This window comes from Argopecten irradians, chromosome 8 (assembly GCF_041381155.1).
Source record: "Argopecten irradians isolate NY chromosome 8, Ai_NY, whole genome shotgun sequence".
In the NCBI taxonomy this organism is placed as follows: domain Eukaryota; kingdom Metazoa; phylum Mollusca; class Bivalvia; order Pectinida; family Pectinidae; genus Argopecten; species Argopecten irradians.
Window position 1 is genome coordinate 28,889,035 of NC_091141.1, and position 13,418 is coordinate 28,902,452.

General features: G+C 33.7%; 1 pseudogene; it reads left to right on the forward strand.

The window, feature by feature from the left end:
- Positions 1 to 173: 173 nt before the first annotated feature.
- LOC138329824 (uncharacterized) lies at positions 174 to 1,431 on the forward strand (annotated as a pseudogene).
- The last annotated feature ends 11,987 nt before the right edge of the window (positions 1,432 to 13,418 follow it).

A 13,418-nucleotide genomic window follows, 5' to 3' on the forward strand; every position in this document is an offset into this window, starting at 1 on the left:
TCATCAGTTTGTTTGAAAACATCAGTAATTCCAGGATAGACACTGGAGCAACCTCTGCTTCGATGGAAGCAATTACAGACAGTGCAGGTGGTCAAGAAAAGGGCTTTGGTGTTATACTTTCAGGGGTCTCCTTAAAGACATTACAGTTCTAGAGTTATTTCCAATTTATGTTTATGGGGTAAATAAAATGAAGAAATCAGAAAGTTTTGTTCCATTATTGATAATGCAGCTGTTGTAACAATTATAAACAGAAAATCCTCTAAATCACAAAGTGTGATGACTATCATTAGGCCATTAGTTTTGTTGACATTAAATTACGATTTAAACATAAGGGCAGAACACATTCCTGGTAAATATAATGTTATAGCTGATTCCATTTCTCGTCAACAGTGGGCCAGGTTCGCCGGTCAGTCCCAGCAGCAGAACTTTTGTCCACCCAAATACCTGCGCCCACCTATGGGAGATGTAAAGGTTGAAGCTAATAGATTACTTCAAAATGCAATGGCTAATAGTTACATGGAAAACTTACAACTCAGCGTTACAGTGTTTCCAAGCATTCAGGTCCTCTTATAATATGTCGAGCATTTGGCCTGTCCCCTCAGACCATTTAGTACAATTTATATCTTATATGTCACTACAGAGATACTCAAGCATCCAACAATTTCCACTTATATGAGTGGAATATCCCATGAGCATAATCTTTGGGGTCAACAGGATTCAACACAATGTTTTTATTGTTAAGAAAATTATTGAGGGGCACAGCGTGGTAACAAACACGTGGATGAGCGTCTCCCTATTACTTTACCCCTACTTAGAAAAACTGGTTACCTCCCTTTCATCAGTATGTAGCTCTAAATATGAAGCAGAACTTTTTTCTGCGGTATTTACTTTAGCATATTTCGGATTTTTGAGGTTGGAGAATTTTCAGCATCCAGTAGCAATGGTAATGATACACGTCCACTGGAAATTTCAGATGTTACCATTGTAAATTCTCCTTCCAGACATTTAAAAGTTTGTATCAGGGAATCAAAGACTGACCAGAGAGGTCACTCTGCATTACTACATATCAACAGTTATCCTAACTCAGATATTTTCCCTGTCTCACTTCTGAACAAATACCTTTTGATTCGGCCAAATACAGTTAATCAGCAGTTATTCATACATAGGAATGGTTCATCAATTACTCGCTATCAGGTAGCTGCTGTTTTAAAGAAATCATTAACTTTTTCGCGCATCCCAGTGTCTCATTACAAAACTCACTCATTTCGTATAGAGGCCGCTACAGAGGCAGCCACCAGGGAAATTTCTGAACAGAAAATACAAGCATGTGGTCGATGGAAATCAAGGGTCTACTCAAAATACATAAGAATTCCAGTAGAGACAGTTTTTAGCTAGGCATACAGCAGCTAGGAGTGAACCTGAATTTACCACATTGTGATTTGAACTCATTGCCCATGTATAATTCTAAGTTAATTATAATAAAGTCGGTTATGGTTTTATTACAGCGTTTTGATTTAAATTTGGATTATTTATATTATTGCAATTTCATGCTTTTCTAAAACATCATCAGAAATTCTTTCAGATGACTTATCCCCATATGGGTCATAGGATTTTCTATACCATTTTGGGGTATGAATGAGGCAGCTAAGAGACCGGGTGATACAAACCTTAATCTTGACAGAAAAGGGGTATGCTATTCATTGGATGACCTGTAGAGGCATGACCTGGAGTGAATTTGACCCTCTCATTGAGAACGAATTGGGAGAACCCCCGCCTCCAAAAATGATCCGGATTCAACTTGGGTCCAATGATGTAGTCAGCATTAAAGGCAAAGAGTTGATAGAAACAATTAGGTGTTTCACTTTTAAGGTTTGCTTTGTTATCTCCCCTTACTACTTATAATTTGGTCTGAAAATACTCCCTCAGGGGTGTACTGGCATGGGGCTTGCTCATATGCCAAATGTTGAGAGGAAGAGAATAGCATATAAAATATGGCAATTTAGAAAATAACATTAATTTACGAGTCAGGGGTGTAAGGTCCTAATGCCAGCCTACAATCCAATCAACACAGAGCAGCTTTATACCGCCCAGGAAGGTTATCATTCTTTCTTACACAGGTATTGGGTTTCTGCTCAAACAACTACCGGGGTGGGCTTGAATATTTTTCAGATTACAATACTAACACTAGTGCTTACAGTTCCTATAATAAACCCCTAGTAATCTGGATTTGGTGAATTTTCACATCCTTAGGCAGGACTTGGGTGGTAGGGTGGGACCTTTATTGTTACCATAGGTTTTTGGGGGAGTGGGTTATATAGAAATAGGTTATATTATAGTCAGGGTTAAAGGTTGCTAGGTATTGATGTAGGTACGCAGTATGGGTATGAGGGGATTTAAAAAAAAAATAATGCCCTCAGGTGGCGGAGCCCAGAGGGAGACAGAGAGGGACATAGGCTCATCCGGCTAAGTATTCATAGCAGCTTTGCTTTACAGCAGGCTGGTGGTTATTAGGCATACAAAATGGGGTTTCTGTCGTTACCGCAGGGCCCCCCTCCCTCCGTGGTACCATGGAGGGAGGTGTCCACCTTGTTATATTTGACCGAGGTGGGCTGGTGGTGATAATGGGTTTTAGTAAACGGATGGGGATCTCATTGTCCAGTTCGCCCTCAGAAATTTTAACCTAGGGGAACCGGTCTCTCGTGGTACCGTGGGAGACACTGGTACGCTCGGTTCTTTGGCTACCAGTTCTCCTTCTGGGCTATTATCATACTGCGGACATTCTTCCATAATACCTTTTGTTGTAGTTGATGTAAATAAATTCCAAATTAACAGAATTATATTTGTTGGGTGTTTTGTGCATGGATTCTGTGTATTAAGCGGAGTTAATAAGGAAAAAGCAATCACAGACAGAGATTTTACGATGATCAATTAATTTATTTTACCAGCAAATATAGTAATTCATTTATATTAGGTTATTGAAAATGTGTTTAACATGTAATTTTAAAAAGAAACATGGCAAACTGGACATGATAAAGGTACAATCTAACACTTACGTGAAAAAATGTATTTCTTATTCTCCAAAACAATTTTTTTCTGACTATTTCTTCCTATTTCCTCTGTAAATGTTGAGTTCACACATATGTGATAAAGGTCTTGCATCACACTACTAGCTGGAACTACTTCTAAAGGGGAATTCCATTTTCATATAGACACACACACACACACACACACACACACACACACACACACACACACACACACACACACACACACACACACACACACACACACACACATACATTTTAAGGGAATTCATTTCTATATAGTAGCTTATATCTTAGAAGTATGTTCCATATGTGCGTTATAGTTTTGCGTAATAGATAAGTTCCCGAGAAATCTTGTTTAACCAATCAATCAAAACATTGTTCTCGCTCTTTCGATTGAATATTTAACCCCTCGTTCCAGGACAAATGACAATATAATTTCAGAAAATAACTAGAAATGAATCTACCCATCTTATATCAACTACAACAGTACTATCCAAATAATTAAAACTGATGTTACACATGCGTCGGACTAAACAATAGCAATATCCCAGGCCTAATCAATAAAACGACAATACCAACATAAATTTGTCATCATAGCCTTGGATATGTGTCTTGAGCATTTACTGCTGATATTTCAATGCATCTTTTATACTTTTATGTTTTCCTTCTCTTACTAGACAATTTGCTTTCAGGAAACACAATTAAATTAAATATGGCACAGGTTATTGATACATTGACCTCCAACATGTTTTAAATGAATGTAGGACGTAGTGACTATGTTGGGAAATATTGTTATGAATGTAAAGGGTTCAAGATTGTCTTTATATGTTTTACTTCTAATACGATATTATGACAAAGTATCAATTAAATGTTAAATCGGTGTTTAGATAATCAGAATTGTATGCATAATATAGACTTGATGATTTTTCATGTTATTGACAAAACAGTAATAAACATTGATTTATAATTACGATCTGGAATTTTTGCAAAAATTACGACAAATCAATACTTAAAGATGCTCCACCGCTGACAAATGGTATTTTTCACTATCAAAAACAGGAACAGACGATTTAGTATTTTTCTTCAGTTACAAAAGTTACTTACTTTACACCATTACCACCATTGAAAAGTTTGAGCTTCTAATTTTACTTCAAGTTAAAAATATGAAAAATAATTAATTGCATCCCGAAAAAATTCCGTGTCACTCTATCCTATATGGAATGAAGTACTGATTGTGCATGCACCAAAGGCGAAATAGATTATTTTATATTACTTTTTGTGTTAATTAGACATATATATGCATGATCAAACACCAATTATTGTTCAACTAATGAATATCATTTATGCTTTATCGGCGGTGGAGCATCTTTAAAGCAAAGCGATCTTAAATACAGTTTTAAAATCATTATCAAAAAGTCATACAATTAAGGGTAGTCGGTATGCAATACTACGCATATGTTGAGACCTGAACAATAGGATAGCACTTGTTTGTTGCGCAAATTGAGAATATCAGTCGAGTGCTACGCAAAATCGTGAAATGTCCCAACACACGAGTGCGATCCGACTCGTCAGATCAAGACATATAGGTGGTATTGCCTTAGTGACCACTAATGTTATATTTAATGTATACAGATAAATGTATATGTAATCTCACAAACCACCAGTCATTAACTAGTTATCATTGTAAAACAATAGAATGATCAGCTTATGTTTTGTCAATTCTTTACCCCTTTTATCAATAATGTTATACTACATATACTTTGCTTTATAGCAGCCTGATAACATAAATCAAGTAGACGTTTGACCAGCGTGAGTAAATACAAATACATGTATATGGAAATGTATACAATAGGTCAATACTACATTGCAATTGCATTTTACAATTCATCACAAACATACAAATCTACGAAAAATGACACCAAAGTTACAGACACAACATACTTGACAATAAGTTATTGGCAAACGCATCATAACTATAATATTAATTCCGTATCGATATTCAATATCATGTTTATTGATTTAATTGACCTTTGTGCTGGTTTTTGATTGGTTGGTAGGTTTCTCAGAAATATATCAAATACAATACCCTGAATTCAGCGAAGAAAAAAGCACGCATGGTAGCTGGGCTGTTCCAGATATATTTTGTGAGTCCAGCAGTATGTGTCAAAAATAGATCACGGGACATAACCTTTCAAACGAGACGTCTTTTTTACTTTTGAGATTATTTGTACCCACAAATAGCGTTAAGGACGTTTTAAAAAATCCATGACGTCATATTAATATATTGTAACGTCAGAAGTCAGACACCAAGTTTAGTGCGACTAGCGATGTTCGGCTGTGATATTCAATAGAACGAAAAAGCATACAAATATGCCAGACGGAAGGTGGTTGACCCAGTAGTAACACATTTTGATTCTATCAACATCAAAACAATAATATATCAAAAGTATCAACCTGTGTCCAGGTGAATACGGTGAATTATTAACCCATGAAGGTGATATTACTTTAAGTGTTCGGCCTTGGTTAATATAAGCTCATTGCGTTGATAACTCATCGTATCTACATGGAATCACCCAGAAAAACCGCGAGATATGAATAACACAAATGTAACAGTTATTGTGAATGGATAAAGCCGGCCTAAGGTAGACGTACTAAGAATTTATAGATGTGCAATTCAAGAACAAAGAAACAATGGAACCGCAATAAGAAAAAAAAGAACAAAAAAAATCATATTGAAGAAAGCAAAAAACAAAAAGCAAAAATCCAGATAAATGTAGGGCTAACACCTAGCCCCACAAAGACATGGTATATTTCTACACACAATACCATATAGGTGGTGTAGGTTGATGATACGTTGTCTTGGTTTTAATCTGGTTGGATACCACCGCTTCATCGTCTTGCTTTAAAATCGCGCTAAAAGAGAAAAGAACGTGATGGTATTAGTGATGTTGACGAAATGGTTCTCTTTGTTGCAAATTAAAAATTGACGACTAAAGCGTTGCAATAAATTATTGTCTTGTCAGATCAAATGTTGTTCATATTGTCGAAATCAGATAAGTCAATGACATAAGTCAAATGTTCTGTGTCGTCTTGTATGTTTTCATAATCAGTATCATATATCCGATGCTGTTTAGAATCGTCTCACATGTAAAGTCTTTAAGAGAGATTACAAAGTCATGTTGAAAAAGCCCTTATCTCGTAAAGTTATCTAATGCTACATTATGAAAAAACATATATTATTTACAGACTACAGTATATCTGTGGTTATATATAAGTTACACACGAGGTCGATATATACAACACGGAACAATGGGAAACAACAAAGTAAGCCGCCAGTCGTTGTCTTTGTAAAAATTATATCATATTGTAATTTCAATTGAAAACAATATCCAACGGATTGTTTTTTTATAATCTGAAGATAGCTTATGGTTCACATATATGTCTAAAATATCAAATAATTTAAACTATTATATCAAATGCTGAATATTGTTTAGTTATCGAATTATCAAAATAAATTTATTAAAGTCAATGGATTGAAAGTCGTCATTATAACATCGGAGTATGGTGACATGTTGCCATCATCGTGTTATTTAAGTTAATGTTGTGTTATTTCTTGTCCCAGATGTAGACAGTAAGATAGCGGGCGACATGATTATGTATCTGTCACATTCATATTGCTTATATAATACCATTTGGTAACAGTTGATCGTTTATAGTTACATTACCATATACACGTTTTGCGATAAAATGCGAGTAAAACGTTTACAATCAGCGCAGGTCAGCAAGTGTCATCGGAAAGAGGAAATACCTGAACAGCCTACTACAGTATAGTTCACCCTAGCATCAGTAACAACGAGAACATTAAACTGTCAAAATATTGATTTGATGCTTGATCTGTTTAACACGTTTAAAACAGTTACTTAATTGGAACTGGAACTCCATTTCGGAAGGAGTCTTACCCATACGTTTCAAATAATTATTGCCGTGTTTTGCCTGTATATGTCTTTATGGTTGTTTTGCAAAACTCATCACTACAGATTGCAGTGTATAGGATATAATTTGGATCCAATTATGATATACACACTGTATAAATAAGTAAACATATTGCAATTCCTTGCAAGTTGACTTAGGTGATCACGACGAGATCAGTGATGTTGAGCTGTGAAAGTTAAAATAACTTCCGACGATAAAGGTGGGGTTGCAAAATCCGCCCACGCGCCGATTTTTTTTTTTCAAATTTTGCAATGTTCAAGATCTAGGTACATAACTACTTTTATGTGCTTTTTTATTTATTTTGTGTGTTTTAAAAAGGCATTAAAGGCCTAAAATCATGTTTTCGAAAATTACTTTCGGTATGTGGCAAAGGGACCCCTTGTGTCCATCTTTTGAACATAATTTTTTTATTTTTTAATCATTTTGGTAAATAAAACATACTCCATTCTTTATGTCATATCCATTTATAATGACATTTACGAATTATTTTTACGACAAATTGATTTTGAAGGAAACAAAACCTCAAATTTTTGTCAGGATAAAAATCGAGGATATTGGGTTTGCTCGAAATATTTGGCATGTTATCGATTTTGTCCACACTTTTAAACCAATTTAAAAACATGCTAGAGGTATAATCCAAGAACAGATACTTTTTCAAAAAACTGAAATCCGGGAAAATAGCAAATCATAGGCAGAAATGTAGCAAGGGGAATTTTCTAAAAAATCAACATTTGCCCTAGTTTACCATAAATTCAAAATTGATCATAAACACCATAATAAAACAACAGCTAGTGATAGAACTTTTTTTAACTAACATATGTACTCTAAAATTATTGTATTTATTTTGATACATCTTTCCTAACAGTACAAAAAGTCGAACAACTAGATATGCTCTTGGGTGAAACAAATAGTTTCTCTTTTCGTATCAGAAATCATTGATATAATTATTGGAAACAAATGTATTTTCGTCAGCAACTCAAACTCAAAAGATACAAATAAAGATTATGTAGATAGAAACTATCTTAAATTTAATTAAAAATGATTAAAGAGGTGAAAAGAGTTACATTTGATTTTCAAATAAAATAGGTATTATTTAAAATAATACCAGCACCACAAAGACTACAATATCAATTTTGAGCAATCAGACGGCATTTATTTCGAAACAATGGCAACGATGTATTCAAAACTGTTACTATCTCATTCGGCATACCCCATAACCCGTATGTACCAATTTTCACTAATATCTAATAATATATACATTTCAACCAATCAGAGACCTCAATTTTGTTTCCATGGCAAACAATATTTCAAAAAGGGATAACATGTTATTCAGCATATTTCATAACCAATATATACCAATTTTCACTTAAATATGACAATATCTAAATTTCAACCAATTAGAGGGCTCCATTTTGTTTCCATGGCAACCCATCTTTTTGAAAGTGTTACCACGTTATTCAGCATACCTTGTAAGCTTTATATACCAATTTTCACTTAATTCTGACATCATTTAAATTTCAGCCAATTAGAGGCATCCGTTTTGTTACCATGGCAACCAATATTTTAAAAGGGTGTTACCATGATATTTAGTAATAAAAAAAATACTGTACACTGATTTTCACTTATATCGGACTCTGGAATCAAGAACAAGAAATGTATAACTAGGTATACTAGCAAAGAAGTGGTCCGCTGCTACATGAACTCTTTTTAAGTCATTCAAAAACAGTTTTCCCGGATTTGAATTTTTGAACCTAATTTACACATATACAGAAAATGTCATTGGAGTATTTTTAAATGGGGTGAAATTGTAGACAAAACCAGTAACATGGTGAAATGAGATGACAAAGAGCAATGTTTCGTTTTCGTTTTTTGCAAAAAGTGTTACTTTTTCGTAAAAAATATTATTTCAGACAAAATTTTCCGTTAGAAATCTAAAAGGAATGACCTTAATATAAAGTATACGATCTACTCTAATGATTTATGAATAAAAAATGTAGAATATTTAACAAAGGCTAATCTTTTTTGGCATGTTTGTGTAGGTAGTTTTAATGAAAATGACTACAAAACATTCAGGCCCTTCGGGCCTTTTTAAAATCACAAAATGAAAAAGAAGTGTAATTTTAAAGGGACAACAAGTAGTACCTTCAATATGCAAAGTTTCGAGAAAATTAAATATGTCAGAAATATGTCGTAATTTTGGACATACTGTCTTCCTTATGTAAGATAATGTAGTAGCCAGTCTCAGTTATCTTAAATCGGATGTTCACTATATCACGTCATCCTAATACATGTCAGTCAGCTCATTTAAACGATTATAGTTTCTGCAATAAGTACACAATTTTAATGATCTATGCAAATGCATAGTAATTAGGTTATTCATATGGATGACATTATTCTTGTTTGTAGATCTATTCGGGAAATATATTAGTTGTGTAACATTAGAAAACATATTAAGAATCATGACAGCCGTTATGTTCATTGCCTATGACATTATGATAACAACATTACTAATTCATTTTAATTAAAAACATAATATATGCGAAGAGAGAAACGACGTTTGTGGAACGAGAAGATAATGTAATTCATTAAAATAAGGACAAAACACTAAATGCATTACTCCCTATAAATACAAATTAACGAACTATGTTGTTCTGTGATTACATAACATCAATTACACATGTTATAGACAAAAATCAATATGTCGGTATTTCCATTGTTGTCTGTAAATGTATGGAACACATGTACCTAAAGTAATTATCTTTGATAACAATGATAACTATACGGTGTTTTAGCTGTAGCAAAGTACCTAAATAGACAATATTTAAAAGTCGAGTGGATGCTGGTCATGTACGTATACCAAATCATCTGTGAGTACTATACGATATGAAAAAGAGATGGCTAGCCTCAATAAGGCAAATATCTAGATATCTAAATAGAAAATATTTCAAAAGTCGCGTGGATGTTTCACATTATGATCAGATCCCACTTTATACACTGAGTTAATGTCATTTCAATAGGTAACACTGTAATATCAAAACGGGTTTTGAAAGAAACGAAGACGTATTAAACGATAGCATTACTGATCATTTATATTGTATACATCACCTTATACACTGAGTGCTAAATGCTGAACTAACCGTAACTACAAAATGTACTTACCCCACATTTCGGGCACTCCCAAAACTAAAATAAAAATAAAGAAAGGTAAATCCATTGTATCATTAAGTGAACATAAGTAAGAGTTCTTTAAAAAAAACAGCTGTATTCATTTGTACTATAGTTGCTAAAAGTTGATATATATTGCAATCAAAAGTTGTATTTTATTTTGCCGGTTTAATTCAGTAACATCATTAGCATTATCACACAAAAGATAGATAGTGTTAACGCGGTGTTTAATTTATTTCGGGATATGACTTTATTCTACAATATATAGAGACATCCAGTCATACAATACAAACAAATCGAGTTGCAATAGAAATGGTATGGTCCACGTACTTGAAAGCATGATATCAAAGACGTTATCACATTCCTTTATTTATGTCTAGGTACTTTGTGTAGGGGACTATATCACTGTCGCTACACACGAGTTTTCCTTGGTAACGTCCCATTTCAGGTTAACATAACATATGGTAATGGTGTCTATGGTGATACGTGTTATAGGTACATCCAACAATGGCAAATCATCATCATACCATTTCAATTTCGGATGTCATACAAATTATTGAGACAAACCCTTAATGTTTAATCATTTGTTAACGGTTGTTGAGATGACGAAAAGGGAGTTAAGTCATATTATTTTAATAGTTTGATTTAATCATAAATTACAATTTCAATCTTTTTTTCACATTCAGCTATGTATGCAAGGGAATATGTTGATATCGATTGTATTGACAATGTGTAAACTATAATGACAGATTATTGTAGCCCTTGACTTATTAACGTGTGAACTTAGTAAATTGGTAAATTAAATATCTACATGTACTTGTATAATACAGTATCACTACAATTCACGGTAACTGACTGCATATATTGCAACATGAAAATTGAGTCTTGTATGTTCATGCATTTTTATTTCCTTTTTTTTGTTTCCATTGAAAAAAGTTCGAATACTTGAGAGGTTTCATTATATTTTTAATTGTTAGTTACGGACAAAGTGCAAATAATTGCCTGAAGAATGTATGGATATAAGTTAAATATCATTACATCATAAATTATCTTATTGTTATATCAGCTATCATGTATACGACATAGATAGTTCCTACCAGTTTTATCATTATCAGTACGGTTCCTCGTATAAAATGACATCGATGACATAAACTTGGTGTAGCATACATGCCATTTGGAAAACACATAAATATTAATAAATCTTCGTAATATAGGGAAATCGACATGAGGCATTTTCACCATATTAAAGTGACTCCGGTCATTGAGATACGTCCTTTCAATTCGTATAGACGACGAAAGTGACTGAAATTGATATTGATGGTTTGCAAATAATGCCACATATTACATTTTGCAAGGACACAAAGACAATTCTGAAAAAAATAGGCAATGACTAGGAAAGGTGTATAATTGCATAGTGTTTAAACCACGTTAACTTTGTTAAATGTCAACAATACATAATCATTAAGTGGTTGTCTACTTGAGTTTTGCACTTTTATGCCTATTTACCAATGTCACAACACGTATTGTTAGATTAACTGCTGTTATAGTTCGGTGTGTGCAACATAAGTATTTGGTAATGGTAATTTAGCAATTTAGTATATGTCACTGATACAGGTGCCGGGTATTGCACGATTTTAAACGGCAGTTTAAAAAAAATGTTACAGCATTTCATCGGTACATATGATTGATGTATGTGCGTGATTGGCTATATTGTAACATAACTATCCTTCCCAGACACAGTGTTAGACCTTATTATACATATCACAGATGTGTCATAATACCATATCATATTAAATTATAACATGCAAATTGATATGAAAAACTGCACAATTGTCGTAGTAGACGGAAGAGTAACATATGACAGGAATCTAGTCTGTCATATATAAACGCATATATTACAAGTTGTGAGTTCATTTCCATTTAGTTAAGTAGAAATAAGAATCATATACCCTTGAATATGTAATATGAAAGCTATTACATCGACGATATTTTGGCATATACGGGATGACCCATAAATAAGGTTACACTTTAAAAATGTTATTACTTTTGACATAAATGAGCAACAAAAACGATATTTTGGTATATGAAAACATGCAATCAAACGTTTCGATGTATGCATAATATAAAATAATAATTTGATTCTGCTGAAAACCATTGACGTCACAATGACATCATCAATTTAAGATATTGGCACGTCCAGATGACATTCTAATGGCACTGTGAATTGTTTTATACTTTGTAAAACATTGTTTTGGTCATGTAATGCCCCAGTTCTCAACAACTCAAATCTTTTATGTGGGAGTATCACCAGAAGTACAGAAAGTAATAACCAACACCAGAAAAATAGTGTCCGATGCTTTAATTAGGCAATGCTACTGTTTAAACGTTGCTCAAATATCGTCGTTTTTACCGCATTTTTTTTTCAAAAAAGTGTCTTTTGTGAAAATCGTTTCTAAGATTATCTAGATCTGTATGTTAAGCTGTTTGTTAATCAAAATATATAATGTATTATTGCAGGTTTTTGGAGATGAAATCTCAATGCTTTGCGTGCTGTATTAAAGAACATATTGAACTTTGAAAGACTGTGTAACATAATCTATGGGACACCTTGTTGTATCCACATGGACGAGTGTGCTCTGTTAACGTTTTGACCTCGTTAAATGAAAATCATATATTCTTATTTAAAAAAATCGTAGCAATACTCTACTCAACGTTATCCTTTGATATAACCTCCGATACTTGACAAGGTAATCCCGCGGTTGCTAGGGAAAAGATGACTGTGTTTTACTGAGGTAGTGAAAAGACAGCTTACGAGCGCATGATAATGACGCCATCGATACATGCGGAGAGTATTGTCGAGAATTTCATTAAATTCCCACGACGTTTATCGACATGCTGTCGACACTATAAAATAATTCTTAATAACCTTTTTTGACAATATGAGAGATCAATAATCAAACATGGGTCTGTCAAGTGTCAAGTATTTTAACCCTCATGAAAGATTTGGGCCGCCAATTATCGGCAAGCCTCGAGGTGAGATATTCCTATCCATATGATAGACCTGTTACCGGTCAATTATTTGTTTCTGTCTCTCCTTGGTCTTATCTATCAGTAGTCCCGTTAACCAACTCTTAGGATTCCTTCAATCGCATCCTTAAATCCTCCATGTATCTAGAATGAGTCCCCCCTGGGAATTCCAAAGGCAAGATCAAC